The 27,636-nt window shown below is 36.0% G+C and overlaps 1 protein-coding gene across 1 annotated transcript in view; it reads right to left on the bottom strand.

Annotated features, from left to right (window-relative positions):
• LOC145694786 (metabotropic glutamate receptor 3-like) overlaps window positions 1-27,636 on the bottom strand; it is a 393,182-nt gene that overhangs the window by 197,093 nt on the left and 168,453 nt on the right. Inside the window, exon 3 of the mRNA XM_081771423.1 lies at window positions 20,052-20,103. The gene's annotated coding sequence lies outside the window, so the exon portion shown is untranslated. The remainder of the gene's footprint in view (window positions 1-20,051; window positions 20,104-27,636) is intronic.

Here is a 27,636-nt window from a genome sequence, read left to right as displayed (position 1 = left end):
AAATGCATAAGCGCTCTACTGAATGAGTTAGTTTATTTTACACGGTAGTAAATTTCTCTCTTTCCCCTCCCCTTCCCCCTCCGTTGTATTCTAATTTAGTGGATGTTCACGGTGTCAGAAGCAGCTAGGTCATTGTTCAATGCTGATCCAGGGAACAGAATGCAGATACAGTCAACATTCATCAAGTAGTAAAACAGCTTTTTTGAGATACTGGTTGGAAAATCAGACTAAGGCAGCATTGTTATTTTGTTTTAGATCCATTATGACATCGGTCTGCATGTAGGGTTATGTTGAATATTAATGGACGACGGACGTATTAGTACATTGGTAATAAGAGACATAACCTTGCAAATGTTAGTTTTAATTAACTGTTTTAATTAATAATAATGGTCTTCACTTCATTTCCCCGATATTGAGCCGATAGCATTTGAAGAATGCTATTAGATAAACCAGTGATGTGCTTTTGACTGCGGACACAGTTTACTGAAAGTTCGCGACGAGACACACTTGTTTGATTTTTTTAAATATTAACCCTCTCCCTCTCTGTCTCTATGGCTTATGGAATCTGGAGGTTCAATGCTGCGTTCACAAAAGCTCTCCAATGATTTCTATCCTTAGCCAACTGGATCCAGTATCTACTTAGGATTCCTATTTCTACGACGTTCATCTTAATATTATCCTTCCATCTGCCTCTAGGTCTTCCTAACGATCATTTTCCGATTGGATTTACAATCAAAACTTTGAAAGGGTTCCTACTTTCTCCCATTCTGGTTACATGACCTGTCTACTTGAATCTCCTAGACTTGGTGGTCCTAATAATCTTAGGTAAACGATATAAATTATGAGTTCCTTGTTATGAAGTTTCCCCCAATCCGCATTCCCGTTCCTCTTGAGTCCGAATATTCGTCTCAGGATCAGGATCTTGTTCTCAAATACTTTCAGTCTACTTCTTCCCTCAGAATAAGCGACCACGTTTCGCAACCATACAGGGCAACAGGCATGATTATCGTCTTATGTAAGATTATAAGTTTCTATGAAGTACTGAGCATTTTTGCTGCTGTTGAATGCGTTGACTAGTACAATTTGTCTCAAAATTGATTTCAACTAACTCTTAAGTGCTTCTTGACTTTTGAATTCTAAAGTTTCGGGACACACGCTATGGGACTGTGCGTCACATCAGATTGGGACCACTGACATAAACTAATAACCGTTTCCATACCAGAAATTTGGGTACTCAATTTATGACATCATAATGGAAGAGACAAAGAAAAACGAACATAGTCCATTCTGTCAAAGTTTTAGTAATTTAAGTTTACATATTACATACCGGTACATTCAATATTAAAATGTATTACATATAAGTAGTTTATCAAGTTGTATTTTCAGTGATATTGTTTACTCAAAATAGGTTACCTACGCATTAGGGTATAGGTTCCGAGAGACAAGAAGTTCTTGACCCAGAAATCCCAATGGTTAATTTCAATCATTTCCAGTTTAAATAACAGAATAATCTTCGCACTACCAAAGGGGAGGGTTACTTTGTGCCCACCACAGTATGTTTTTTTTTTCTGTAATTACTCTTCTAATCGTTTTTTTAAAATTGTAAAAAAAAAAAAAGTTATTGCTCAACATGTTTATCTAAAGCATATATCTTATAGTGGTGCAAATTGAAGTTAGTATGTCTCATAAATTTGCTATTTTAAGTTTGTGGGCACAAAGTACCACCCCACCCCCCTCGTTGGTAGGAAATGTGACTGATATTCGGAAGTGTCACCCCTAAGTGGCAGTATAATAAATAGCTGTCAGCAGTGTTGCCACACTTGGTACAATTGTACCAAATTCAGTCATTTTTGTCATTCATCGGCCCGTTGGTACCACGCTGGCATTTTCAGCACCTTTTGTGAAAAAGTTGGTACAATTCTAACCAAATTCAGCATCATTTAACATATACTTGTCACATTTTCAAAAGTGTCAGTTCCTACACCTCACGTTACCCATACTGCGTGTTGGACTCTTAAAAAATGCTGTTGAACATTCATTCTGTGACGTTGAACCGCATAACGCTACGAATTTTTTTTGTGGAATATTCGTAATTCAAACTATACTGGATGGGAAACAAATGACGCTAGATGGGCTCATCCGCGCCGCGCATGAAGACAAGAAAGAAGCAGTGTGGTGGAAATTTTAACTTGAAATAATAATAATAATAATAATAATAATAATAATAATAATAATAATAATAATAATAATAATAATAATAATAATAATAATAATAATAATAATAATAATAAGCACACACAAGTTGAATGTTCTGAAGAAGACCAGTGAGTGCTAAAGTAAGTCTATAATTTATGTGTCGTTGCAAAGATTCTACAAGAAAACGGTTCTACACCGGGTCCTCCTATTTAGATGGTTTTAAAAAGTAATTGTTAAAAATAACACTTTCTTGATTTGGACTCTTCGAAGAGGGGGAGGAGTGTTATAGAACTTTACCCCTTTTAGTTTCGTGTTATAGAGCCATGTATTACACTGGTATGAAATAATGATGAATTCAGCCCTTTTTGTTTCAATTTCGTACTATTTTTCAGCCCACTCCAGATCTATTATGCTGTCAATATGTCTTGAGCCGTGGCAAAAATGCGAACTAAAGCTCACACCCCGACACACCCACTCGTTGAGCCAATAAGGGTTCAGCAGCTGCTAAGCGAGAGAGCCTTAGCGAAAGAGAGTGGAATTCTTCAGCCGATTGCAGCGCCGGACAAGGAAGAGTAGGTGTCAAGTCAATGTGGTATATTTATAGGACTGTGGCAACACTGGCTGTCAGTGTTATTCCGTGTTTTGTTCACTTCAGTCACTGTAGGTTTTTGTGAGAGTTTCTAATTTTCGTTTTGCGGGATAAATTTAATCTTAACAGGTTGGTACAAAATGACCTCTCCCCCCGTTACAAAGATACTTACGTAATGCAAGGGTTAAGGAATGAGATGGAGTCTTTCCTTGGGACATTGAATCCAAATCAAGAACTATTTCTACCCATCTCTTACGTTTCTTCCTTCAATACCTTTCGACAGGCACAGTTGTTCTTGCATAAAACTTTCAATACTTAAGCATCATATGGAAGTCTAAAACTTATTTTCTTTCATTTTTTTACATTAAAATTGTTTATTTTTCTCTTGCAATAACCATTTTCTTTTACATACCTTCCCTTCGAAATTTTGGTGCGCACCATCCCGTTTAAAAAGTGTCTTTACTACTGTAGGAAATGACAATACAATATGATGGTAATGGTGTTAATTCTTGTTGATTTTTTTTTCTGTTGTGTTTTGCTCCCTTCTAAATGGTGGCAGCTTCAATGAACAAAAAAAGCTCTTTTGATCGTCACGCTCAGTTAGGCAAGCTTACGCGTGCCTTGTCACAGCCTACCTTTTAAAATAAAATAAAATATTAAAACACAACAAAGAAAAAACGGGCTACTTCTTTCTATTACGAAAAGTTGTGAGTCAGAGGAATGAAGAAATTAAAAAAGACTAGAAGTTATCTCGTGAACCATTTATATGTTGTGTTAGAAATCTTTACTAATTGTCTGCCCTGGCCTTCGGCCTGTTGCATTATCAAAGAGCGACCGAGCCCAATAAGAATACATTAAATATTATTTTTGTCCTGCATCCATAAACAAAACGAGAGTAATTGTAGAAACTATACAAAATACTTGTAATTAGGTTTTTAGGTGGCTAAAGATGAGGCTACATAAATATTAACGCTAAAATCTAAAAAGCTCTTGTACTATTTTGAAATATCTAATTAAATTGAAACAATGCAGCTTTTAAGTTGCATTACAATAGTTTCAAGTTGCCAAATTGTCTGCACAGTTTTTAACACCCGATAGCACAGGTGGCGACATCTATTAACGCATCTTTATTATTAGGTTAAGCGTGGCTCTCAGACTTAGACGTTTGCCGTTTATTTTTAGGATGTTCATTTCGATCATAGATGCAGATGGTCCAGTCAACTTCAACCAGTGGCGTAGGTAGAATTTTCTTGGATGTTGTTCTCAACCGATGTGTCGCGACATACTGGTGTGTCACCCAGTACACTAAAGTGTGTCGCGAAAATTTTAGAATTTAAAAAATATGAAGAATTTAACAATAATTAGTTAAAACTGAGACAGACTGTACCAGTCAACGTCTCTAGCGGTAGCAATAATGCTCAGTGCTATATAGTCATTATAAAAACTAATAGGTTTCACTATTATAATAGATATTATTATTATTATTATTATTATTATTATTATTATTATTATTATTATTATTATTATTATTATTATTTATAATAAAAATATCAAACAAGTGTGTCCCAGTGCCCTGGATGTTCACTAAGTGTGACGTCAGTCAAAAAAGGTTGAGAACCACTGCTTTTAGACTGCCAAAAGATCAATTTAGACTTCGTATCTATTCCCATATCGCGAAAACCAAATTTTGTGATATATAATTTTAATATATAATAATGATATGTAATTTCATTTTTAGAAATCAAGGAACACTTATTAATAAACAGAAGAAATTAGTAGAATAACATAATTAGAATTAGGGATGCGCACGAGACGAGTCGAGACAGGATTTTCCTGACAAAGTTCGAGTCGAGACACGGCTCTTCCAATATAGAAATATACATTTTTCGAGTCGAGATATCACTTTTTCAGCACATTTTCGAGACGAGACAGCCACAAATCTTGTCTCGTGCGCATCCCTAATTAGAATGCCATTTCATTTCAAAGAATTTTTTTTAAAAATGGTACCCCATATAGTCATAAATCAATGACCTAAATAATAAAGATGGCGCAGGTATTTTAACATCGTTAATTTGGAATTCGAACCACATATGTACTCTCACCGGATGTTAAAACTCGAGTTACTCTCACCGGACATTGTGTTTTCAAATTTTGGTTAATGGATCATTTGTTCTTTTGAACATGCCTGCACCTGGCCTGACTGAACATTACTGAACACGACTGTATATCAGGGGGTAAAAATGAAGGAGAAGGCGAAACGACGCCGTTCCCCCACTTCCAAAACTATCTATGGCGTCCCTGCACTTCCTAAAAAATACAATGGGCAAAGACAGTCAGTCATTCGTCCCCCTACCTTTCCCGATCCACTTTTACCCGTGCTGTGTACAGTATATAACTTGACAGACGTGTATCCATCTATCTATATGGCCTTGAAATGGAAAATGAAATAAATGAATGAATTCCTTTCCCTCAATATTTCAAAAGTTTGCATATACGTTAGGTCAGTATTAATTTCAGATTTTCGTATAATGTCTCTAGGACAACCCTTCAATCCCCTAACATATAGGCGTAACATACGCCGTAATCTGCCTTTCAAATTAGAAGCAAGAATCTTCTATTTAAAAATTTTTGGAAAATTTTTAAAAAAAAGTGTTGGGCTGTCCTAACTTAGAGATGAGTTTTTTTTCTTTATTTTTAATTAACTTATTTAGTACGCCTTGATTGGGCTTTTTATCTCTTTTTCCAAACAATTAAATTGAGTCTCACATTTCAAACTTTTTAAATTTCTTTTTGTTGAAATCACAGCATCTTCCAGACGCTAAGTGATCCCTATCCACATATGGAAAGGAGCTTAAGTTTTTTTTTTTTTTTTTTTTTTATCAGGTAACACAATGGTTCGAATGAGACAAAAAGAAGACGAGGAATCCAAAATGTCTACAGTGTAACCTTGAAAACTTATCATAACAGTTCAACCCCTTTTCTTCTTTATCTTCCTTTTCTTAAAAAAAAAAAATCATTCTCTAATAGATTCTTCTGAGAACCCTTTGCCCACTAAACCTGATTTCCCTTTTGATTCTGAAAAATTAATTGCACCGACAGACCTATATATATATATCCAAAGCATTTGGATGAAGCTAACCATATGTCTTCTGCGGTCAAATTGAGCAATGTTGCTATTTCACTAGAATTATTACTAACTAACTAAACTGCTTGCTTTCTTTTTCACGTAAACATAAAGATTAACGAAACATCGTCTCACTAAGTGTCTATTCTAAGAATATTACGTTAAACTTAAGAGAGAGAAAACAAGAAGTTTTGGTAACTCTATTAAAGACTTTTGATATGAAAGATTGCTTACCTTTTAACTAAGCTTGGCCCACGCTTGAATAATATTGAACGCTTAACCCACGAACTTGAATCGCAATCGTTAACACTAAACATACTGCGTTTTAAAGTAAGATATTAGCAAATAATAACACTTGAATGAAACTGAACTTCTTAGGACTTACGGCAAAGAGTAAGTTGTTAATATATTTAAAACTCACACAGACACACAAGAACAATACCAACAACAAAGGTACATGCACCTAGGTACAAACAAGTACAAGGGTATAAAATTAGCATCGATAATTACACTAGATGCTTTCGCTTCAGCTTCCGACAATGAATGGAACGACAAAGCGAAGGGGAAACGTACGCAAACATACACACGAACAGTGTGCTGGACTTTCGGATTCTGGGGCAGGATTTGCTCTAATATTTTGTTCGTAATCTAAATTCAAGTTGTTCGAGATCTAGGGTGTTTGGATTCCAATTTGTTCGAATTCTGTGGCGTTTGGATTCTTCAAGTGCTTCGAGTTCTGGGGCGTTACGATTTCAAGTTGTTCGAATTCTGAGACGTTTCGTTTCTAAGTTGTTCAAGCTCTGGGTATTTGAATTCCAAGTGCTTTGAGTTCTGGGGCGTTACGATTCTAAGTTGTTCCAATTCTGGGCGTTCCGATTCCAAATGGTTCGAGTTCTGGGGTGTCCGGATTCCAAGTTTTTCGCGGTCTGAGGCGTAACGATTACAAGGTACCGCTCTAATTGAATTATTGTGAGTATTGTTGCTCACTGTAAGATACATCGGAAAGTTACGGGAAACTTAAAAATTGAATGTTTTTTTAGTTTAACGTCTTACGTTTACGCTTGTTAGATTAAAGGATACAGATAATTAATGAAAGCGGATGATTGTGACACTAAACTTCTTGTGCTCTCATCGGGAATCAAACCCAAGACCATGTGCACCAAAGCCGCACGTGTTAGTCAGTAGACCAGTGAGGAAATACGTAAAGGAAATTTGCTACCATCTATTGGCGATAGTCGAATTTTTGGTCACCTTAACTTTTCTTCTAGCTACAATTCCAGGTGTTCCCCAAGGAAGTGTGTTAGGTCACTTATCGTTTCTATTGATGATCTACCTACCTTCTTCACAGTCTTTTCAAATAAAACAAAATCCTTAAGAATAAGTGAAAATTGAGGAGTGACTTCAAAATATACAATTCGTCCTTGGAATAATTAATAAGTGTATCTGAAAATTAGCAATATTAACTTAACATCTGTTCCTTATGTGATTTTACAAGATCTACCGATTACTCCCCTTCTCATCAACTTCATATCTTAGGAAAGATTCTTACAGCGATCGATAGATATCTATTAATCAGACAAGGTACCAGTATTAACGTTAATTTCGGGATGCGCCCGTAGGAAGTACAAAAAATAACATTTTGGTGGCTAACTATGAATGAACTATATAGACCCTACTTAACAGTGAATGGAGACTCAGAAGTAGAATCTGGTTTCATCTTCGGTTCTAGGCCACGTGAGCTCGTGGCGGATAATAGATTTGGATTTTCTGATCGGTTTCCTATTACCTTCTGCTATATTTCAATACCGCTAATATTTATAATAGCAGATGGTATTATCTTCCATCTGCTTTAATAAGGCTTAAAGACTTTCATTGTAGACTATTATGTTAAGCTAAACCTTATACTACTATTATAAAAATTACAAAAAAAAAATCACTCTTATCAAAATCTCCTTACTCTAAACGTAATTTCAGTTAATTATTTATTTCACTAAATATATTTAAAACATGTTAGATAAAAGAAGTTAACTAAGCAAAATGGCTAAAGGAGAGCTTTAAAGATTGATACTAATTTAAATTTCGTAATTAGCAACACTGAATAATGATATATCTATTAACAATCATTGGTTGGTAAAAGAAGAAAAAAATGAGGCGGCGTCTCGTTTACCTCAAAAGAAGTCAGCCAACTTAACATGGAAAAGAATAAGCTATTTAGTGTGCACTGCATTTCTTATTAACCACATGATTCACAAAAGAGAACTGTAGCAGGAGATAGACTATGCACTGAGTATTATGTAGACATAGGCACTTGTATATCACGAGAACGTGAAGTTATTTCTAATTGGTGATCAATGGCGATATATAAAGCTATTGTTCAACTATCACTGATTGGCACTTCTGGGTTACGCGTTTTAGGCCACGCCAAAGATTAAAATATCAATATAATTATGTATTTGACTTACTTACTTATAGTGATTAATTTGACTCCGAAGTGATTTTTCCTATATAAATGAAGGGTATAGTCATGAACCTGTGCCAGGCTCACTACACTGCTAAATTAGGATCCCTAGAAGCTGTTCAGTCCACTAAGCCTTTTAATTAGAGAGACGTTTAGTTGAGTCATGTGCGCTCAATATGGTACTTCATATTTCGTTATTTCCGGTATGAGTTCATTAATTCGAGAAGATTCTTAGTTGCTCCGTAATGATGGCTTCTACCAGGAATCGAACTCACGAACATGTGCACTCAACACACATACTTTTTAAAATGCAATAGGGACAACTAAAGCTTTCAATACGAATTATATTCTCGAAATGAAAGTATGAGTAACGTCCTAAGGATAATGTTCTCAGCTTGTATGGATAGATGGCTTGGAGTATAGCACTAGCACCAAGGTTATACGTGTAAGATGTGATCCTACAGCTTAAAGCAGAATCCGAATACTTTCAAATAACATTGCTCTCTCCCACCGGGAATCGAACTCGGGCCTCGTACACCACAGGAATGTGCGACAGCTACTAGACCAACAGGGAGGAATAGTCAGCTTGTACGAAGGGTGATCAGAAAGTAAGGTTACAAAGTCTGCAGTGAAATGTGTATATATATTATTTCATACAATCAATATACAGTTAACGGACAGAGCATACATTAGGTTATTTTTCGACGTAGTCTCCATATCGGTTTTGAGTCACTTGTTGCATCGTGGGATGAGTTTGAAGAATCCCTGCTGGTAAAAATCCTGTCCTTGCGTGATCAGCCACTTTGTCACGAAGTGTTTCACATCCTCGTCTGAAGAGAAGCGACAGCCTCCTAGGTGCTCCTTCAAGTGCGCGAACAGGTAAAAGTCGCTTGGAGCGAGGTCCGGGCTGTAGGAAGGGTGGTCGATGATGTCCCAGCGAAACTGCTGCAACAGCGTGATGGTCTTCTGGGCAAACTTTCGACACCATTCTGCGATATGCTGACGAGACATTACAATCTCTCCGTAAGCCTCTAACAGGCACCGATGAATTTCAGCCGCGGTTACATGTTTCGCCCACAGAAATTGAATAACTCAACAGACTTCTTGGTGAGATCGGTTTCCCAAACGAGTCGCCATTTGTGCTTACATACAACTAGCGTGGCGGATGGCTGAAACTTTGCATAATTGCCAACTCCATGTATTAAGATTATCGCACACTCTTCATTCCTCTATAACAGACGAAACTCCAGAAATATCGGTCTTGAAACCTCAGTTTCTGATCCTCCCTCATACATATAAATGAATGAGCATGACATTCCAAAACATCGATGAGTCTGGAACTAGGTACACCCAGACCGATATTACAAAAATATTCGAAGATTCCACTAATAACACCACGGAACGTTCAAGAAATATCCAAATATTCATTTCGTGCCTATAGTGTATTATTAAAAGTCGTCAAATGTATATTCAACAGTTATTCACTGCTTGTACATTCGTGGCCCTTTAAACTCAGATACACTTTGGACGACATGACTTCTCAAATAATAAAATGTTTCGCTTTTTAGTACATGAAATACCGGGTTCATTTGCTGATAGGAGTCCAGTCCTTGGTCAGTTGATGCATATTAAACTGGGTGATGTTTAGTTAGCGCATTACTTCTTTTTGCTGTTATATTTGATTTTCTCTGCCTTTTAATTTTATTGGTTCCTCTAACTACCACATGGTCCTGGGACAACGCCAAAAATTCAATGCTCCATAAGGAGAGCCGCGGTGGCTCAGAGATAGAGCGTTCACCTTTCTACTGTCAACTTTGTGGTGGACAAACACCATGTGCATGGGTTTTCTCGGGGTTCTCCTGTTTCCTCTCACTTTCTTCATTCCACCATTTCATTTATTTCACATTATCACCGTCTCCTTTAGCCTAGCCGGCATAGCGTGGGACGTAAAACAAAGATTTAATTTTTCAATGTCCCGTAGGCAATCGTACCAGAACCAAAAACGCACTAACAATTGACTTCCCCTGCCTAGAAGCGCCCTATCAAAAATTACTGAGATGTGAATCGAAACAAACACCATATTCATGGAATCACTTCGAAAACTGAGTTAACAGTGCTTGTCTATTATGATTACAAAGTAAACAAACTACCCTGCTCAATCAATTAATTACAAATCCTTTACAAGTCCTACGTTCATTCTTACTATTAAATATGTTGTAAAATTAGTGATGCTGTGCATTGTTGAAGCAAGTGATCCTTCCTGTCACTAATTTCAACCTCAAATTATAAAAATACATCTCTAATATCCTACAAAACTCCATGTTCTGTAGGAATCTGAGTGTTTTTAATACATATTCTGGAAAATATGTTATATAAAATTGGGAAGAACGCGCTCTCTCACTATTGGCTCATTTCAACTGCTAGCAAGTGAAACGATTCGAAGCTCTCAAAAAATCATAACATATGCGGCGAAATTGAATTTTTACAAAAGTTATCATATTTGTTTTTACTTTAAATCTTCGGGAGTGAAGTAATTCTTCATATTTGATTGATTTCAAAGGAAAGATTGTGGATTATGTGAAAACCTGAATTAACACATGTATCATACCGTGTTAAAATCGAACAATATTTACAAAAGTTATGATAGAACAGTTTTCTAAACCTTGGAAGGGGGAAGGTGCTTATTCTCTCGATCTCGATTAATCTTTTTAAAACCTTGAGAGGGGAAGGTGATTATTCTCTCCTTCTCAATTTGTCTTTTTAACCTTGAGAGGGGGAGGGTGTTTATTATCTAGTTCTCGATTAATCATTTTAACATCGAGAGGGGGAGGGTGTTTATTCTCTCGTTCTGGATTAATCTTTTTAAATCTTGAGAGGGGGAGGGTGTTTATTCTCTTGTTCTCGATTAATCTTTTTTTTTAACCTTCAGAGGGAGGGAGTTAATTCTCTCGTTCTCAATTTATCTTTTTTAACGTTGAGAGGGGAGGGTGTTTAATCTCTCGTTCTCAATTTATATTTTTTAACCTTGAGAGGTGAGAGTGTTTAATCTCTCGTTGTCGATTAATCATTTTTAACCTTAAAAGGAGGAGGGTGTTTAATCTCTCGTTCTCAATTAATCTTTTATAACCTTGAGAGGGGAGGGTATTTGATCTCTCGTTCTCAATAATCCTTTTAGCTTTAAAAGGGGGAAGGTGTTTAATCTCTCGTTGTCGATTAATCATTTTTAACCTTCAGAGGGGAACGGTATTTATTCTCTCGTTATCGATTAATCTTTTTATACCTTGAGAGGGGGAGTGTGTTTATTCACTCGTTGTCTATTAATCATTTTAAATATTGAGAGGGGAAGGGTGTTTTTTTCTCTTGTTCTTCATTAATCTTTTTAAACCTTGAGAGGAGGAGTGTTTATTCTTTCGTTCTCGATTAATCTTTTTTAAACCTCGAAATAGGAAGAGTGTCTATTCTCTCGTTCTCGATTAATTGTTTTTAACCTTCAGAGGGAAAGGAGTTTATTCTCTCGTTCTCGATTAATCTTTTCAAACCTTGAGAGGGGGAGGGTGTTTCTCTCTCGTTCTCGTTTGTTTTTAACCTTCAGAGGGGGAAGGAGTTTATTCTCTCGTTCTCGATTAATCTAAAATACAACTAGTGGGATTCATTGTGAAACTCTCAAAAGATACAGCTATATTGCACGAAATCTAATATTTGTATGAAAGATATATTGGATCATATTTTATAATCGGTGAACGTAGTGGTAGGGGGAAGGTAATATAATACTGGATAGAGACGCCTAGCTGAGTGAAGAGGCTTCTGCTCAAAATGCTCAGAGCCTCATGATAGCAGTACCTCTTGTGAGCGTAAAAGAGTACATAATCTTGAGTAAATATACATGGGAATTGTATCGAGAAAAACTGCTTTTGTCCAGAGCTGTTAGAGCTCTTTATTGGCTAAGCGGTTAGCCTAGGCGCCCTTGGCATGGGAGACCGGGATTCGATTCCCGGCAGGACCTTGTGTAGTTCGGATTTCAGGTTAAACAGCAAGTCCACGTCTCATATAGCCTCGTTGTTGAAAGGAACGCTAAACCGAAAATCAATCAATCAATGTTCAGGACTGTTCACAAGCCTAAGTTCCTCTTATTTTGCTGTATGTAATTTTAAAGAATGAAACCGAATAACGCTCTTGAAAGTAATTAAATAGAGGTGCAAGAATTAAGCATAACTGTTATAAAAGTTCAGTCTTTCATAAAAGTAAATACGTGTTTCTTCTTGTGTATCTTCGTGCGCGAGGGTTTCACGTGATCGGCTGAGACATTTTTGCTTCAAGATTAAGAAAGTTGTTACAATGAAATTGAAACAATGATGTCCTGCTTCCTTTAGATGTTTCATTTATTTTTAAAAGGTAAATCTATCTCTTTGGGGGTGAACCAAATACCCTTTCAAGGTGGTAAAAATTTCCCCATAACCATCAGATATCACCACAGGTGTATAGTGCTGATGACACACTTTGGTATAGACAGACTGTTGTTGAAAAACTAATAATAATAGAAAACAATAATTATTATTTAACAATAGCGTTTTCTTTACCAGTAGTTCGTGATGAGAAATTGGAAGTCAAGAAGGCGAGTCGACGACACAACTGTCCTGCAGGACAAGGATTTTTCTCATAAATGCCAGTAGAATCAAATGATAGAAGCTTCTCTAACGCTCGTTTCAATAAAGAACTTACTCGCATGCGTTAGTACTTACAACACAAGGGAAACTATTTTTTTTAACCTAAAGAAATAACGACAGCGGTGAAGAGAGCTAATTGAGCAAGGCCGCAGGCAGTGTGACCAGAATATCAAACATACGGAGGATAGAACAGTTATCAGAACTAGGGGAATGACTACTAAAACAGTCAGACTGACACATTCATGGAACAGAAGAATTTCCAAGGCCACCAGAACTCAGTTGTGGAATTACAGGCAAATGATAGAGTTGTTTAAACCTACGACACGAAGTCACATTTCAATTAAATCTTAGTTTCTGTACAATACCCTGTATGAGTACAAATGAGCAGGACCGTAACTTGTGGGGGGGAAGGGGGCAACTGCCCCCAGGGAAGGTTCTTGCCGTTCGAGGGGGGGGGGGTTTAAGACAACATTTTCTTGCTTTATATACGATACGAACATGAAACTATAAATGAAGCATGAAACAGGTTCACTACATTACATAAACAAAACAGCACACAAAAGGTAAATAAAACAAAAATGAGTTGTGTGTCCATTGCAGTAAAAATGTCTAGTATTAGGGGCCCTAGAAATAATATTTATTCGCATGGCTTTGAGATTTGTCAATATTGTCCCCTTAATTAATTTGTCATGTATGGAACGGGCCTAGAGGCATAACTATCGGCCCCGTAGACCTTCCGTGCGGAAGGGCCCATAGGCTCCGGGGGGCCCATAAAGAGTAGGAGAAAGATGGAAAGAGGGGCCCCAAGAATTAGAAAAACAACTTTTCTAGGGGGGCCAAATACGCATATTAATGCTTGCCCCCGTCCCAGGAAAAATCTAAGTTACGGCGCTGCAAATGAGCCATGGTGTATAGTGAAAATAAATAAATAAATAAATAAATAAATAAAAAGAAAGAAATTTCAAATTATTTGTAGTAGAAAACCTGATAGGGCCCCCAAATATAACAAGACCCTAAGAATACGTATCCAAATACAAAATCCAAGAAGAAGATGCTTACATTATACAATTTTAGAAAAGATGTAGCCATCGGAGAACAAATGATGATTTGGCCTCAAATGAATTCCTGTCCCCCCACCCTTCCCGAATGAAGTTCATCTGTTATATGTTTATTAAACTTGTATAATACTTACACTGTATACACTGTGTTTTTGTATGCAAGAATTAGTAGTACATTTGATAAGTTCTCGTTCCTTCGTTTAAAGCAATAAAAGTTTAGGTTTTCCGCCAATGAACTTCAAATGAATAATGTTTATAAGGAAATATTAAAAAAATATATACAGGATGGTCAAGAAGTGGGTGCACCTCTAATTTGTGTTTTCTAACGGTTTTAGGTTTTACTCACATTTGTTTGGTTTGGTAACATTGCTTGGCATTGTCTGACAACATTGCTATTCATGTTCATTTCTTTTCTGCTGTTTTCTGCTTGGTAACAGTTATTTGCAGTGAAGTTGTAGTAATCAACAATGTGTGATCAAAGTTCATATAGCATTGAACAAAGATTAGTTGTTGCGGTTTGGCTTCACGAAAGGCGTTACACAGGTGACACCATGCAAAGTATTAAAGCGTAATTTACAGACCGCTTTGGTATTAATCCACCAAGAAAAGAAACAATGTTGGACTGTGAAATAGGCCTTCACCCTCGTGACTCCAGAGTATCTCCGCAAAACACCTGCGAGAACTTGGCGCAGAATTCAGTTGTGTTACGATGTGGATGGTGATCATACCGATGTTTATGACTCTTAAGACTCTTAAGACTTCAAGGTAACTTTGAACAGACATTCTACCATAACTAACACTATACTGTTGAAACCAAAGGGGGGTACGCCCACTTCCGGACTACCCTGTATATATAACATCTCAAACACGTTAAACAATTAAAACAATTGAAATTAATAATCCACTGTGTTGCTCTCATTTGCACAAGTGCATGCACACAGCTGTGAAAAAATGAAGTTTTATTTAAGTGCTTCTTTTTTAATTTTATTTATTGCTTGGGAAATTACTATACCCTTGCATAACAGTATCTAAGTTTGTTCTTATTTTTTCTCCTAGACGTTTCAATACCACTTATACCCACATAAACGAAAAAGAACTAATGGACTTACAGGTTACTGATATCTTTCATATAAATCTGTGATTTGAGCTTCACATAATGTCAAGATTCACGTTTCAATGAGGTAGAATACTATAAATATAATGACAATAAGTGGGGTGAATTACTAGTATTAATACTCTCAAGTTCTGAAAGATCTTTGCTTTGCTGTTAGTATGTAAAAGTCCTCTCGTGAGCACTCGCCGACAGAAACGGAGTTTAGGGGTGGCCAATGAGGCAACTGTCCCAGGCCCCGCGCTTAGGGAGACCCCGCGTTTTGAGCATGTTAACGATTTTTACCAGTACTCTGGCGGTAATAGTCGCTGGTACCCGCGGGGTCATTATTGACACTAAGCCCCGCGCGCACCTAACGCCGCCTCTGCTCGCCGAAGCATGCAAACAAGATAGACTACTTTAGTTTGATTTTAGTTAGGTTGACGTTCCTTTCAGCAGCGAGGCTATATGAGACGTGAAACTATTGATTAACGTGGGATCCAAACTACATGAGCTTCCGCTGGGAGTCGAACCCAGGTACCCCCACACCAAAGGCCCGTATACTAACCGTTTAGCCATAAGGGAGCTCTAAAATAACCAATAAGTGAGTTGTACGTTATAGAAATATAAAAGTGAACATAATATGGTCATATTATGTATCAGATATCAAATTGGTAAGCACAGAATAAAGACAGATTTGGGAGACTTCGTGTGTGTATGCCAGGCCAGGGTAACTCACTTCTACCATGGTGTGACTATTCTATCTATTATAGCTTAAAGGCTGGAAGATGAAGAAGACGGAACTGGTTGGTTATGTTTGGCATGGAATGAATATAAGAAGAGCATCGGACATCGGTCACTGACACTGTCGCCTCAAGGAAGCACCATAGAGTGAAAGAGAAAAGAATAAAAGCCTAACACAATAAACACCTTCCTCTTTTTCCGCTCTCTTAGAAAAACAAGTCAATTCTATAGGACATTTTCATAGTTATTTACGAAATGCACAATTGTTTCTTTTACACGTGCATGGAATTCAATTAAGTCTTGTTTCAAGTCGAAATAAGGTTGTTGCATCATTCAGGTGCAAAATATGTGGCTGGGCAAAAGATACAAGTCAATATAAGGATCTAAAAAATTGATTACCCAGATACCTTATCCGTGTAATTTTCTAGTATTTTCTTTCTGGCCAAATAAAAGAAAACGTTAAAATGTTCCGATACACAAATATACAAAAACAAGCTTCATTGGTTGAATTGGAGTTTAGTGTCCCTTTCAACATTGAGGCTGTATGAAACATAGACCTACAATTTAAAGGTAGCTATACACTATCGTGATTTTCCGCGCGTAACTTACTTGAGTAGACTCACATCATGGAATGCGGCCCATACATTGTACGTGAATTTACGATCGTAAATGAAGGGAAGCAACTCTTTCCAGCTTTTCTGTTGTTTTTATTATCAATCAATCGGAAGCCATCCTTTTAAGTCGCATTGTTGACGAAGAGAGAGAGAGAGAGAAAGAAAGAGGAAGAGAACGCAAAAGAAATAGGTATATTTACAAGATCATTCCGCAACGGTTTGCGCCAATACAGCCCAAAAAATATCTCAGTTTGCCATAATCATTATGGCAATATTATAATGACCTTTTATATTTTGTTGTATTGCGTATATTAGTATGGAATGATCTTTTGGACAAGAAAATGGCTATTAGGATAGGCCGAGAAAACTTTTTATCGATTTTCAATTATGAGTAGTGCGGAAAAGGTGCTATTGGTGGCACTAAGTTCACACAATTTTTTAAAGGTATTTAGAGCAATTTCCTGATTTGCCGAAAATTATTTGAAGCTTTGCTAAAACGCATGTAAGAAGCTCCCGCCGATTTCTTTCTTTTTTGATTGTTTATGTTCCTTGCAATTACATATTTCTTTTGTTCTATTTGATGCGTAGATGTATCATATTTTTGGGTAACGCCGCACACCATACCTTATTTACAAGTCCAAACGTGTAGCAGAGTGTGGTGTGAACTCCATGGAACAGTGGTTAGGTTTCATGTGTGTGAGTTTTGTTTCACTGTGTGAAACTACCATAAACTTTCAAATTATAGGGATCCAATATCCTAGCAGAAGCCGATAAGTTTATCAGTTCCGATTTCAATAAGTGGATAACACTTGTTCTCTTACGTCATTCCCTTCCCTTCTTTTCTTATGGTGATTCTCTCTGCTTTTCTAAGATCGTGTACGCTCCTACGTCATAGAGGGGCCAGTTTTGATATGACTGCCATAAACATTTCCTCAAGAAAAGGTGGACTCAATAATTTGTATGTCGATACATTCTGGAAAAAAGAAAAAAAGAAAGAAAACTAATGATATGGAAATATCTACGATATTTCTTGTTAATTTGGCCTCTGAGTGAGGAAAAAAGCTTCAGAAAACTTCGGTTAAGATAGATCATCATTAGAAAAAAAACTAGTACAATGTTATATTATCATAGTAACAACTAGTGTGGAAATGAGTTGACCAGGACTAACATTCAAAGGCGCTATCTCACTAGAGCTGACAGTGAGGACAAACACAGGAAAAACATCAATTGCCAGATTCGAACTCGAGACTTCCTGATTGGAAAGGAGAATGCTAACTATTCATGTCGACAACATTAAGTCTCCATTCTTACTTAGCATCTCCTTCCGTAAATCCTGAAAATTTAATGCTTCCCTTGATTCCCTAGTACCGTATTCCTAGAATTAAGAATTCGCTTTCAAATGGAGAAACATAACAGTTTATTTTTCTCAGTGGCCTACACTATCCTTATCGAAGACCTCTTTCATTCTTTTTTGAAGTGACTCGTTCCTCCCTCACACTCAGTTTTGGAGGCACAGATGTATAGTGGGAATGTGCCTCTGACCTATTCCACAGATTCTAAATTGTTAATTGTCAGAATCAAATCCATAGACACCAGCAAATTCTGGAAGTTTAGGAAGCGCACGGCATGAACATTTCCAGAATCTCAGTACTGGAACTATTTGCGACCAGTGTTTAGACATAATTTGTAGAAATAGTTTAAACTCAAAGAACTATTTTTGCTCTTTTGAGGCAACAAAGTTGTTTCAGGCAACTCAATTGCCTTGCATTTAACGCATTTTAAATTTATGCATTCAAATTGAAACAAATGAACACAGTGGATTCCTTAATGTTAGAAATAAAAATCTATGCCTGTCGGGACCTTTAGAGTACGGGACATTTGCGACGCAACGATAAAACCAGTTTTTTGGGGTCATTTGTGGTACTGTTCAAAACTCTCGCTTAGATTTACGGTACCCATCATGCAACGTGTGCCAAAAAGCATGAAGGTATTTTCCATGCCCATACACAATAATTAACTCAAATACTAGAACACATAGGAAGCATTAAAAATCAGATACTGCACATTAGCAATATTAAACAAGGGTAGCAAGAAAGAGGGGAGTGAAGAAAGCTGTTTGAAATTAATCATTGCTGGAGTTATTGATTTTCTGTACTTTGCAAATGAATCTATTAGTAAGGAAAAACAGATATCAACTGTGACGTCCGAGTCACAGTGTCTGACTTATCATTCTTCAGGAAGTCAGACACATATTTCTGCACTGTAAAAAATATAACATCATTTAAACACTTTTAGAACAGTTTTTAACAAAAAAAAAAAAAGATAAAATAATGTTTAAAATTTGTGCTTTGTGTTTCCGAAAAGCGTTAATTCTTAAAAATAATGTCTAGTGTGACATATTTAAAACACTCCTTCGCTGCAAACACTTCGAAAATATATTCTGCAAACATGTTATCACATTCTGCAAATCCCTCTGAGACTGGGACATACTTGAAAAAAAAAAGTACCTAAAAGGAGGTGAATAAGTGTCATCCGAGGGTGCTTAAAGAGAGTAGGTAATGTGTAAAGTGTCCTACTGTGTATAAAAGTCGTTTCCAAATATTTTGTAGTGTTGTGGAAGGAAAAAGAATCAACTTTTTTAAAGTTAAGTACAGAAGTAATACGTATAGCAGAACACTGATAAAAATGAGAAGTTAATGCTACGGCTGATATATGTACTGCCTGTGTCGTGGTTGGAAGTAATGGACAGGAACTTTTAAGTGTTGTAGCCTGCAGTTTACACAAATACATACATACGTGCAGACTTCAGACTTGGAGGAAACAAACATTGTTCCTTTGATCTTCATCTTCTGACCAGCAAGGGAGAGTAAGACGCATCAGAGATTTTTCAGTTGGGTAAAGGCTAATATTATTAATGATTGGAATCCGAGAATAATCAAATTGGATTTCGTGCAAGCCACAATAATACTTCTACGAAGACAGTTTCCGAAAACATTTATCAGAGAGAAAGGTTCAGGAATTAAGACTCACAAATGGCAGCAAATCAGTTCCAGAGGTGAGGTTCTGCGTAAGAATGCGTGGTTCTGCTTTAGCAGTCCTCCCTGAGGACGATTTCGATGCGAGCTGGCTTTGCATTATGAAAGATATAGCACATCATGAAAGACTTAGATTTTTAGATTATTTTGTAGAACAGCAATTGAGCAACTCCTTTATTGACATCTCCATGTTTGCATCGACAACACCGAACGAATCGTTCTGTTGAAGAGTGGAACCACAGATTCAGTTCATTAATGGGTAAGCCAAGTCCTGATACATACTGTTTGGTCCGACTACCTTATACCTCGACTACCTGTCTATATCGACTACCTTATATGAAAGAATAACTTTAATCCTTGAAGGGAAACGTAGGTGACGTCAAGACAGTGCACTCATTCATGCAAAATAATATATTAATATTTTAATTGTTGGTATATTCTTTTTTCCTTTCTTTTTCAGAATTCGTAAAACAACTTACCGCTTCGGTGAACTTGGAAGAAATCCATTCCAGGACTATAGAACTCCAAAGCCTGAAAGTAAAAGAAAATAATTGAAGCTAAAGTTGAAACCACACTTATAATGTTACAACATTAGAAAAAAAACTTTTGGTGATTGAATTTAAGGGTGATAAAAGTTTGAAAAAGGAAGAGGAAATTCGCTTACATGTATGGGATGTGGGCTACAGATAGCCACCGTTAAAGTTTTCGTTATATGTTAATTTGTTAACAGATTACTCTATTAACAAACTTGGCTCACATAACCGCTCTAGCTGTCTAGTACAAAAACAGAATTAACAAATTTTCATCCGTTCAAGAATTATGGTGCGGAGTAACGGAAAGGTGAACAGATGGGTAAACGTACTAACAACAATATTGTAAGGTTCACTGGGTAATCCTAACAAACAACAGGGGAAAAAAAGTTTTTGTTTTCAATAAAGATGAAGCCTTTCTCGTATGAAACCACTTCTATTTCTAAGTGAAATGGGTTGTCTAATATCCAGGGGCTGACTGTCGAGCAAAATTTTAGACGATATCTCTTCTTTAAAAAATCGAAAAGTTGAGTTGATTTGATTTAGAGTTTAACGTCCCTTTCAGCAGGGAGGCTATATGAGACGAGACCTACTGATTAACCTGGAGTCCGAACCTCATAAGCTCCCTCAGGAAATCGAATCCGGATCTCCCACGCTAAAGGCGCATACGCTAATCGCTTAGCCACGAAGGAGCTAAAAAAAAAAAAATAAATCGAAAAGTATCAATAAGCTGTGAAAACCCTATTATCATCAACAGTAATACACTTTATTTGCATTCAGATAACAAACACGAATTGCATTCAGAAACACGATAAACAAACGCTGCGAGGTTTAATAAATTGTTGTTGTGTGACGCGCACGACATACTTCATATAATTCACGCATTGATTTGTCGAATTAATCAGTCAGAAAGTGAAAATAAAATATAAGCGGTGACTCTTCACGTACTACTAAACTCAGATGTAAAGTAATAATATGAGTTCACAGCAGGCCCGAAACCAGCCACAGAGTTTTTTTTTGGGGGGGGACTATGAATATGTTAGGGGGAGCCAAGTCATTAAGATTCTCTTATAAATATCTAAATTGTGTTTTTTTTTATTAATAATATCATTTTGTATTGAGGTCTGAAGGGGCTACGAAAAGTTTAGAGGGGCCAGGCTCTCCTAGACACCCTCTGGTTGCGCGCCTGGTTACCAGTACACAACTAGAAATTCTAGGCAGGCTAACTTGTTTTTTTTTGTTTGTTTGTTTGTTTGTTTTTAATGGATCAAGAACGCAATTTTATATAAATACAAATACCACTCTAAATTAATTGGGTAGAAAGCCTAATATATAACAAGTTCTATATCTATATCTATATCTACAAGTACAAAATATGCTGGTCAAAAATGACCTAAATTTGATTGCTCAAAATAATCAATTTAGAAAAATTTTCCCTTATATGCTGAAATTCAAGTAAATTTAAACCGAAACCAGAATGAGCAACTTTTTCTTGTTCTTATGTATTTATATTTTAACCAATAATAATAATAATAATAATAATAATAATAATAATAATAATAATAATAATAATAATAATAATAATAATAATAATAATAATAATAATAATAATAATAAAGATAACATAAATAATAAGAAGAAGAGGTGCTTCGTAAGGTTTATTTGGGGTTTACTCTTTTGTCCATCTTCACGTTTTTAGGTAATAGTATTAATGAAGACATAAATTTCAAACGTGATATAAAGCAAAGAACATGAATTTTATTGTTGTTTACAAAGTTCTCATATCTTTCTTCTTTTCTCTGAAGCTTTCTTAATTCATCGAAACAATAAAGCAGTGGTAGATTAACTTTCGTAATGATACTAAGCTTTTTTGGGTGATACTTTGATGTAAAATGTTCGTTATAACATCAGATGTCCAGATGTTTTGAGGATCTTTTACAGATAGTTGGATCATTAATTCAAATAAACAACAGATCTTCAAGACGTGATAATGTGTCTCAGTGGTAGAATGTTTACCTCTGATGCCTGAGGTTCCTGATTCGATCCCAGTTCGTGCCAACTAAGCTTTGTGGTGGACAAACACCGTGTTTGTGGGTTTTCTCGGAGTTCTTCCGTTTCCTCCCACTTTCTTTATTCCACCATTTCCTTCATTTATCATCATCGCTGTCTCTTTTAGTCTAGCCGGCATAATCGTGCGACGTAAAATTAAAAGACTTCATTTCATTTCAGAAATGTTTTAGGAAGAACATCCAAGATACATGTAAAAGGCCCAAAAAAAGTACATTGACATGTATGACATTGTTTTTTGGTATGGCTTAACAAACAAACGAGCAAATGACAGCACAAAGAGAATGTGAACATTAGATAGAGTTTCAATCACGCAAGTTTAAAAGAACAGGTATCAATATTCGATGTTGTTAGTATGTCTAAGAAATGTCGTTGGTTGAAGCCTATGAAGTACGAGTATTATTAGTCGTGGGAGTAAAGTTTAATTTCTATATTTGCTGCCATGGCGGTATTGAAATGCTGTGTCGTAAACAAACAACATGACAAGTATATCATTTATCAATGATAGGTTTGTTCTACTAACTTGTCAAAGCAACATGATTATCTGAGCAGGAGATGTCACTAGAAGAATGATTGAGTGAAAGTTCGTTCGTACGATTAGTCTCGTAAAAGTTGCGAAAGCGAGAGATGTTCTCTTACACAATTTCTTTCAATTAAGCATCACCATTGATAAGCATCTATTTTTTTCAATCTCTCTTCAATTTCTTGTCCTTTCAATTGTAGCTATACCAACCATAGGTCGGACATAATGTCAGTTTAATTAGGAACACATTTGTACACATTTTCTCTTCACCCTTAGCCACTCATCAGTCACATAACAGAAGAATAAATAAATAAATAAATAAATAAATAAATAAATAAATAAATAAATAAATAAACAGAAACACTGTCAAAAGAGTTCAGCAACGTTTTTCTTCCCAAAGCACCGGAAGACTTCCGGATCGTCATTTGCTCTTCTTTTCTTTCTCAACAATGTTCTTCCGCCCGATGGCCATGTATATAAAACTTTCATTCAAGTTGTCATCTGGCAACACTTCAAAAAAAAAGAAGAAGAGGAGCAAAATAACAATCAACTCACACACTCATATACATAAACACTTATCAAAGAGGGAGAAAACAAAGGTAAGGTTCCTTCACGCAACTATACTTCACATAATGAGCTTTGTTACAACAGAGAAATTCTCTCTTATTCTCTGGATGTCTCAAGGTGGCGGGCGCTCTTTGTCTATCATTTGAGCTGTTACTTTCAGAATCCGAAAATGTAAAGTAACAAGGCCTCTAATGGCGTAAATGTATTCAATTCGTACACATGTAGTTATAAATAATACTCTTAATATATGTTATTTCCATCCACAGTCTCCATACTTGTCTTCTGAACATTTTCTGCAACTACACCGAGGCCGTATTCCATCATAGAAGAAATGAGATTCAGTTTCTGAAATAATACCATGACGACTACCTAAGCTTCTTCGCCGTCGTTAGTCACATGCCAGAGGTGATTCTGGGTCTGTAGAGAGAGTATGGTGGAGAGCGCTCACCTCTGGCGTGAGGAGTCCATAATTCGATCCCAGGCCACGAGACTTTGTGATGGATAACATCAAGTCCGTGAATTTTCTCGGCTTCTCTCGATTCCTCCCACTAATTCTTTCATAGTCCTTTTTCATTAATCATCCATCTCCTTCATTCTAAAGCATGGTTTCTCAGCCTGGGGTACGCAGTTCGCTGCTGGATGGCACAAAAGGGGAAACTAGAAGGGGACCAGGGTAGAAGTACGTGCAACTTATGGTAGCAATCCAATGAAAAAGATTGAAAAACCTCTGATTAGTGTGGGACATTTAATTAAATACTTACTTCATTACATTTTAATTTTTTCAATGGTCTGAACAGATGAAATTTACTGGCTAACAAATCGGGGCTGTATGGTGGACTGTATAACAAAACTCCTTGTCCGGCTCATGTTGTATGTAGGTCCTATATAAAATTTTGTGTAGCCAATCCTTTCTCATTAGTCTGTATTTTTGTTTAGTTAAGTTTCTCCACGATTACATTTTCGATGCTTCCTTATGTTTAATTTTGCTTTTCCCCATTGTTCATGTTTTCGTCCCGTACAGTACAATACAATACACGAAACAGTTCATGACTTTTTCCCGCAACTATTCAACTATCCACAATTTGCGCTATTCTCGCTTTCATTTCGGATATTCGTTAATCTGAATGTTATCAAGATACCTAAAAATAGTCAGTTTTTTCTTATTCTACTACTATACAATCCGGTTTTCACATTTTCCTTCATTCTAATCACCATTGCTTTATCTTTATTAATACCATTTGCCTATATTCTCTATATTCTTCACGGGTTTTCCTGAAATTTTGATAGAAGTATTCTATGATTTTTCTCTCTCAAAGTTTGATATCAAACGCACATCTAATTCGAAAAAAAAAAAAAAAAAACTAGCCTTAAGATGGATAAACCATGTCACACTACACACTTCAATATCTGACCATATTTGAGTATGTGTCACAATCTCGCAACAAATTATGAGAGAAAAGGACTGCAATAGAATGCCATCTAACAAGTATGCAGCAAAGTAGATGTCAACACACTCTGACTGACGGGAAATACTAAAGATATAGAATACATTACGGTCATGTGAGGTCGTCTGAGTTACTTATTGTACTGTGTACTAAATGTAATCAAGCTTTCCTTAGTTATTTTTTTAAATACAAATATTGAAAATGTCAACAAACATAATGCAGCTCTTTTACAAGTGGTGCTGCAGGTTGGGAAACCAGAACAGTCCAAGTGTGTGTGTATGTGGAGGGAGCTACAGAAGAAAGAGGGAGAAAGCACAAAATCTTAGGAGTGGAATGTTTCGACTTAAAGAGTTCACCTATTTGAACATCCATAATTTAAACTATGTAAGATTAGGAACACCGCTAATCACTAGTTCATCCATTAACTCATACGAAATATATGTTAATTATTTATGAACTACTGTAATTAATTTGCAAACACTTCTAACAATAGTGTCAATTCATTATAGTGTAAGGATTTTTCTTCCAAAAACATGAAGTAGGGGAATTTGCCCGTAAAGTAAGGTGCAAATTAAACACACGCTATGTTTCATTATTATACTTTCTTTAAGAAGTTGCCTTCTCCGTCCATACTTCTGTCAATCCAACCGACAAAAAGGATATGTTGGTAAAGCGAGAAGCCGTTTCCTACGTTCGATTAAGAGGCCTCATCACAGCGAAATTAAAATATCGCTAATTTTACAGTAATTACGTGATATCTTCAAATAGATAAAAGATCAAAAAGTGGAACAAGAGCGCCCTAGACAATATTATTTTGCATAAGGTATCGTTATCACGAGTCATCTAGTAGTCTTTCCGTTTGCAGCCATTTAGAAACGCGAAAGTAAATGCCGAATTTCAAACTGGCTGGAAATCGAAAGCAGATAAGTGAGTCGTGCTAACGGTATCTTATGTTAAATAATATTGTCTAGGGCGCTTTTGTTCCACATTTCGATTATCTTTGTATCTATTTGAAGATATCACATAACTACTGTAAAATTAACGGTATTTTAATTTCGCTGTGATGAGGCCTCTTAAGCATTCCGAGTATGCATTTCATGTCCATCCATAATTTTCTACTAATACCGAAAGTGATAGAAATTTACTACAACTTCCGGTTACAATATTGATCTACATGAAGCAAAAGCAATAAGAGATAACTAGAAGTGATATCTTTTGGAATGATCTAGGCGTTCTAAGAGTAGGTATCATCTTCTCTCTTAACCCTCTATTCAAACCGGAAGTAGTAAAAATCAACCACTTCTGGTTTCGTTTCAACGTTAATCGCTATATAAAGTAAAAACTGCGAAAAGTAGTTTTCTTGCAACCAATTAACCGTCCCAAGAATATATTTTAACTCCCCTCTAATATATATCTACTAAAATCGAAAATCTTAGAAATCTATACCAATCTTACGGTTTCCATAATAATTGAGAAAACATCATGTCATACAAACAAACTTCTTCGCGTGATGTACACGTGACACTACCACTTGTTTCCTACAAAAGAATATCCTGAAATATTTTCTAAAACGGATGTGAATTCATCTTTTTATCCGTGGCCTATTTAAAACCCAGCCAATAGGTACTATTGCGAACCCTCAAAGGGAAGCAAGCACACGTCATGATTTATGAAAATGAGGCATTTCTAAAGCTAACTTCTGGTTAGTTGTTTCGTTTCTTAAGATAAAGTGAATTAATCTTTTTGCTCCTTATTCATTTCGATCTCAACTTACAACAAGAATTCTGAGTTTTTTTTAAAAAAATAAAAATCTTTCCCTCATAAAAATCGCACTTTTTAAAAATGATCTGTAGATTTATTTATGTATTTTTGTTACTATGGAGTAAATTTACCCCCTTATTTCGGACAAATTTTAATCCTAAGCAATAAAAATTATTGCAAAGCTTCAGCAAAACTATATTTTATCAAATGAAAAGTTAGAAAGTTACCAATGAAAATTATTTTCTTACCACATTAAATATAAACATGCACAAAATTGCAACTTGGGATCCTCTTATTCCTACGAGATTTTAATTCTAATAACATGCCTATTTGGGAAGCCTCTTAGAAAGCACTGGCTTCTTAGAAAAAGTTGGAATTTAATGAAATATAAGAGTCACCTACACATAAATATTTCATGGAATAATTCAAGCTATATATCCTTTGTATATTTGAAATGTTCTCATTTACAAGACAAAAAAAAGGTCGAAATAAATGACTCAAATCATAAAATAATAATATTTTTTGATTGAATTTTAAAGTGAGTGATGTAAATATACATTGTTAGACACTTAAGCTTCGCGAAAATTAATGTATATTTAGAGTCGATAGGAATCAAAGTGTTAATTTCTGGAAGCAATAATATACATAGTCGACCACGGATTAGCGTAAAGTGACAGAAATGCGAGTGTACAAAACCGGACATTTCATCCATTCAGCTAAATCAAGTTTAACATAAACATAGCCTAAGAGAAAAGGGAGGGCGAGGTTGGTGGAGAGATTATCTTTTTTTTTATTATTTTTTTTCAAAAAGTGAAAATCACTTGATACGTGAAGCGATTGAAAAGGTGAATTACAAGAGGGGAGGAGAGATGCGTGCGAAAGAGATTATATCGTGTGATTACCCTTGTACTCGATGTTCACATACAGCATGTGCCCTACTTCTGTTTATATACTATACAGTTTAACATGCTGCCCAGTAGGTAGTTTATATATATATAGACATCAACATCATCACATCTGATAAACCACACATACACACACATAACATACTCGTTTTCTGCTTCACTCCTTTCTCTCTCTGTTCAACTCACCTCCTGCCTACAGCAACAGATTTTTTCTTTAAAAAAGGACAGGAAAACAAGTGAAATCAATGATGTGCACTTTTTCAGTT

Source organism: Thermobia domestica, chromosome 9 (genome assembly GCF_964235325.1).
Source record: "Thermobia domestica chromosome 9, izTheDome1.hap1.1, whole genome shotgun sequence".
In the NCBI taxonomy this organism is placed as follows: Eukaryota; Metazoa; Arthropoda; class Insecta; order Zygentoma; family Lepismatidae; genus Thermobia; species Thermobia domestica.
Note: the sequence above shows the minus strand (reverse complement) of the source record. Positions and strands in the feature narration are given on the sequence as shown.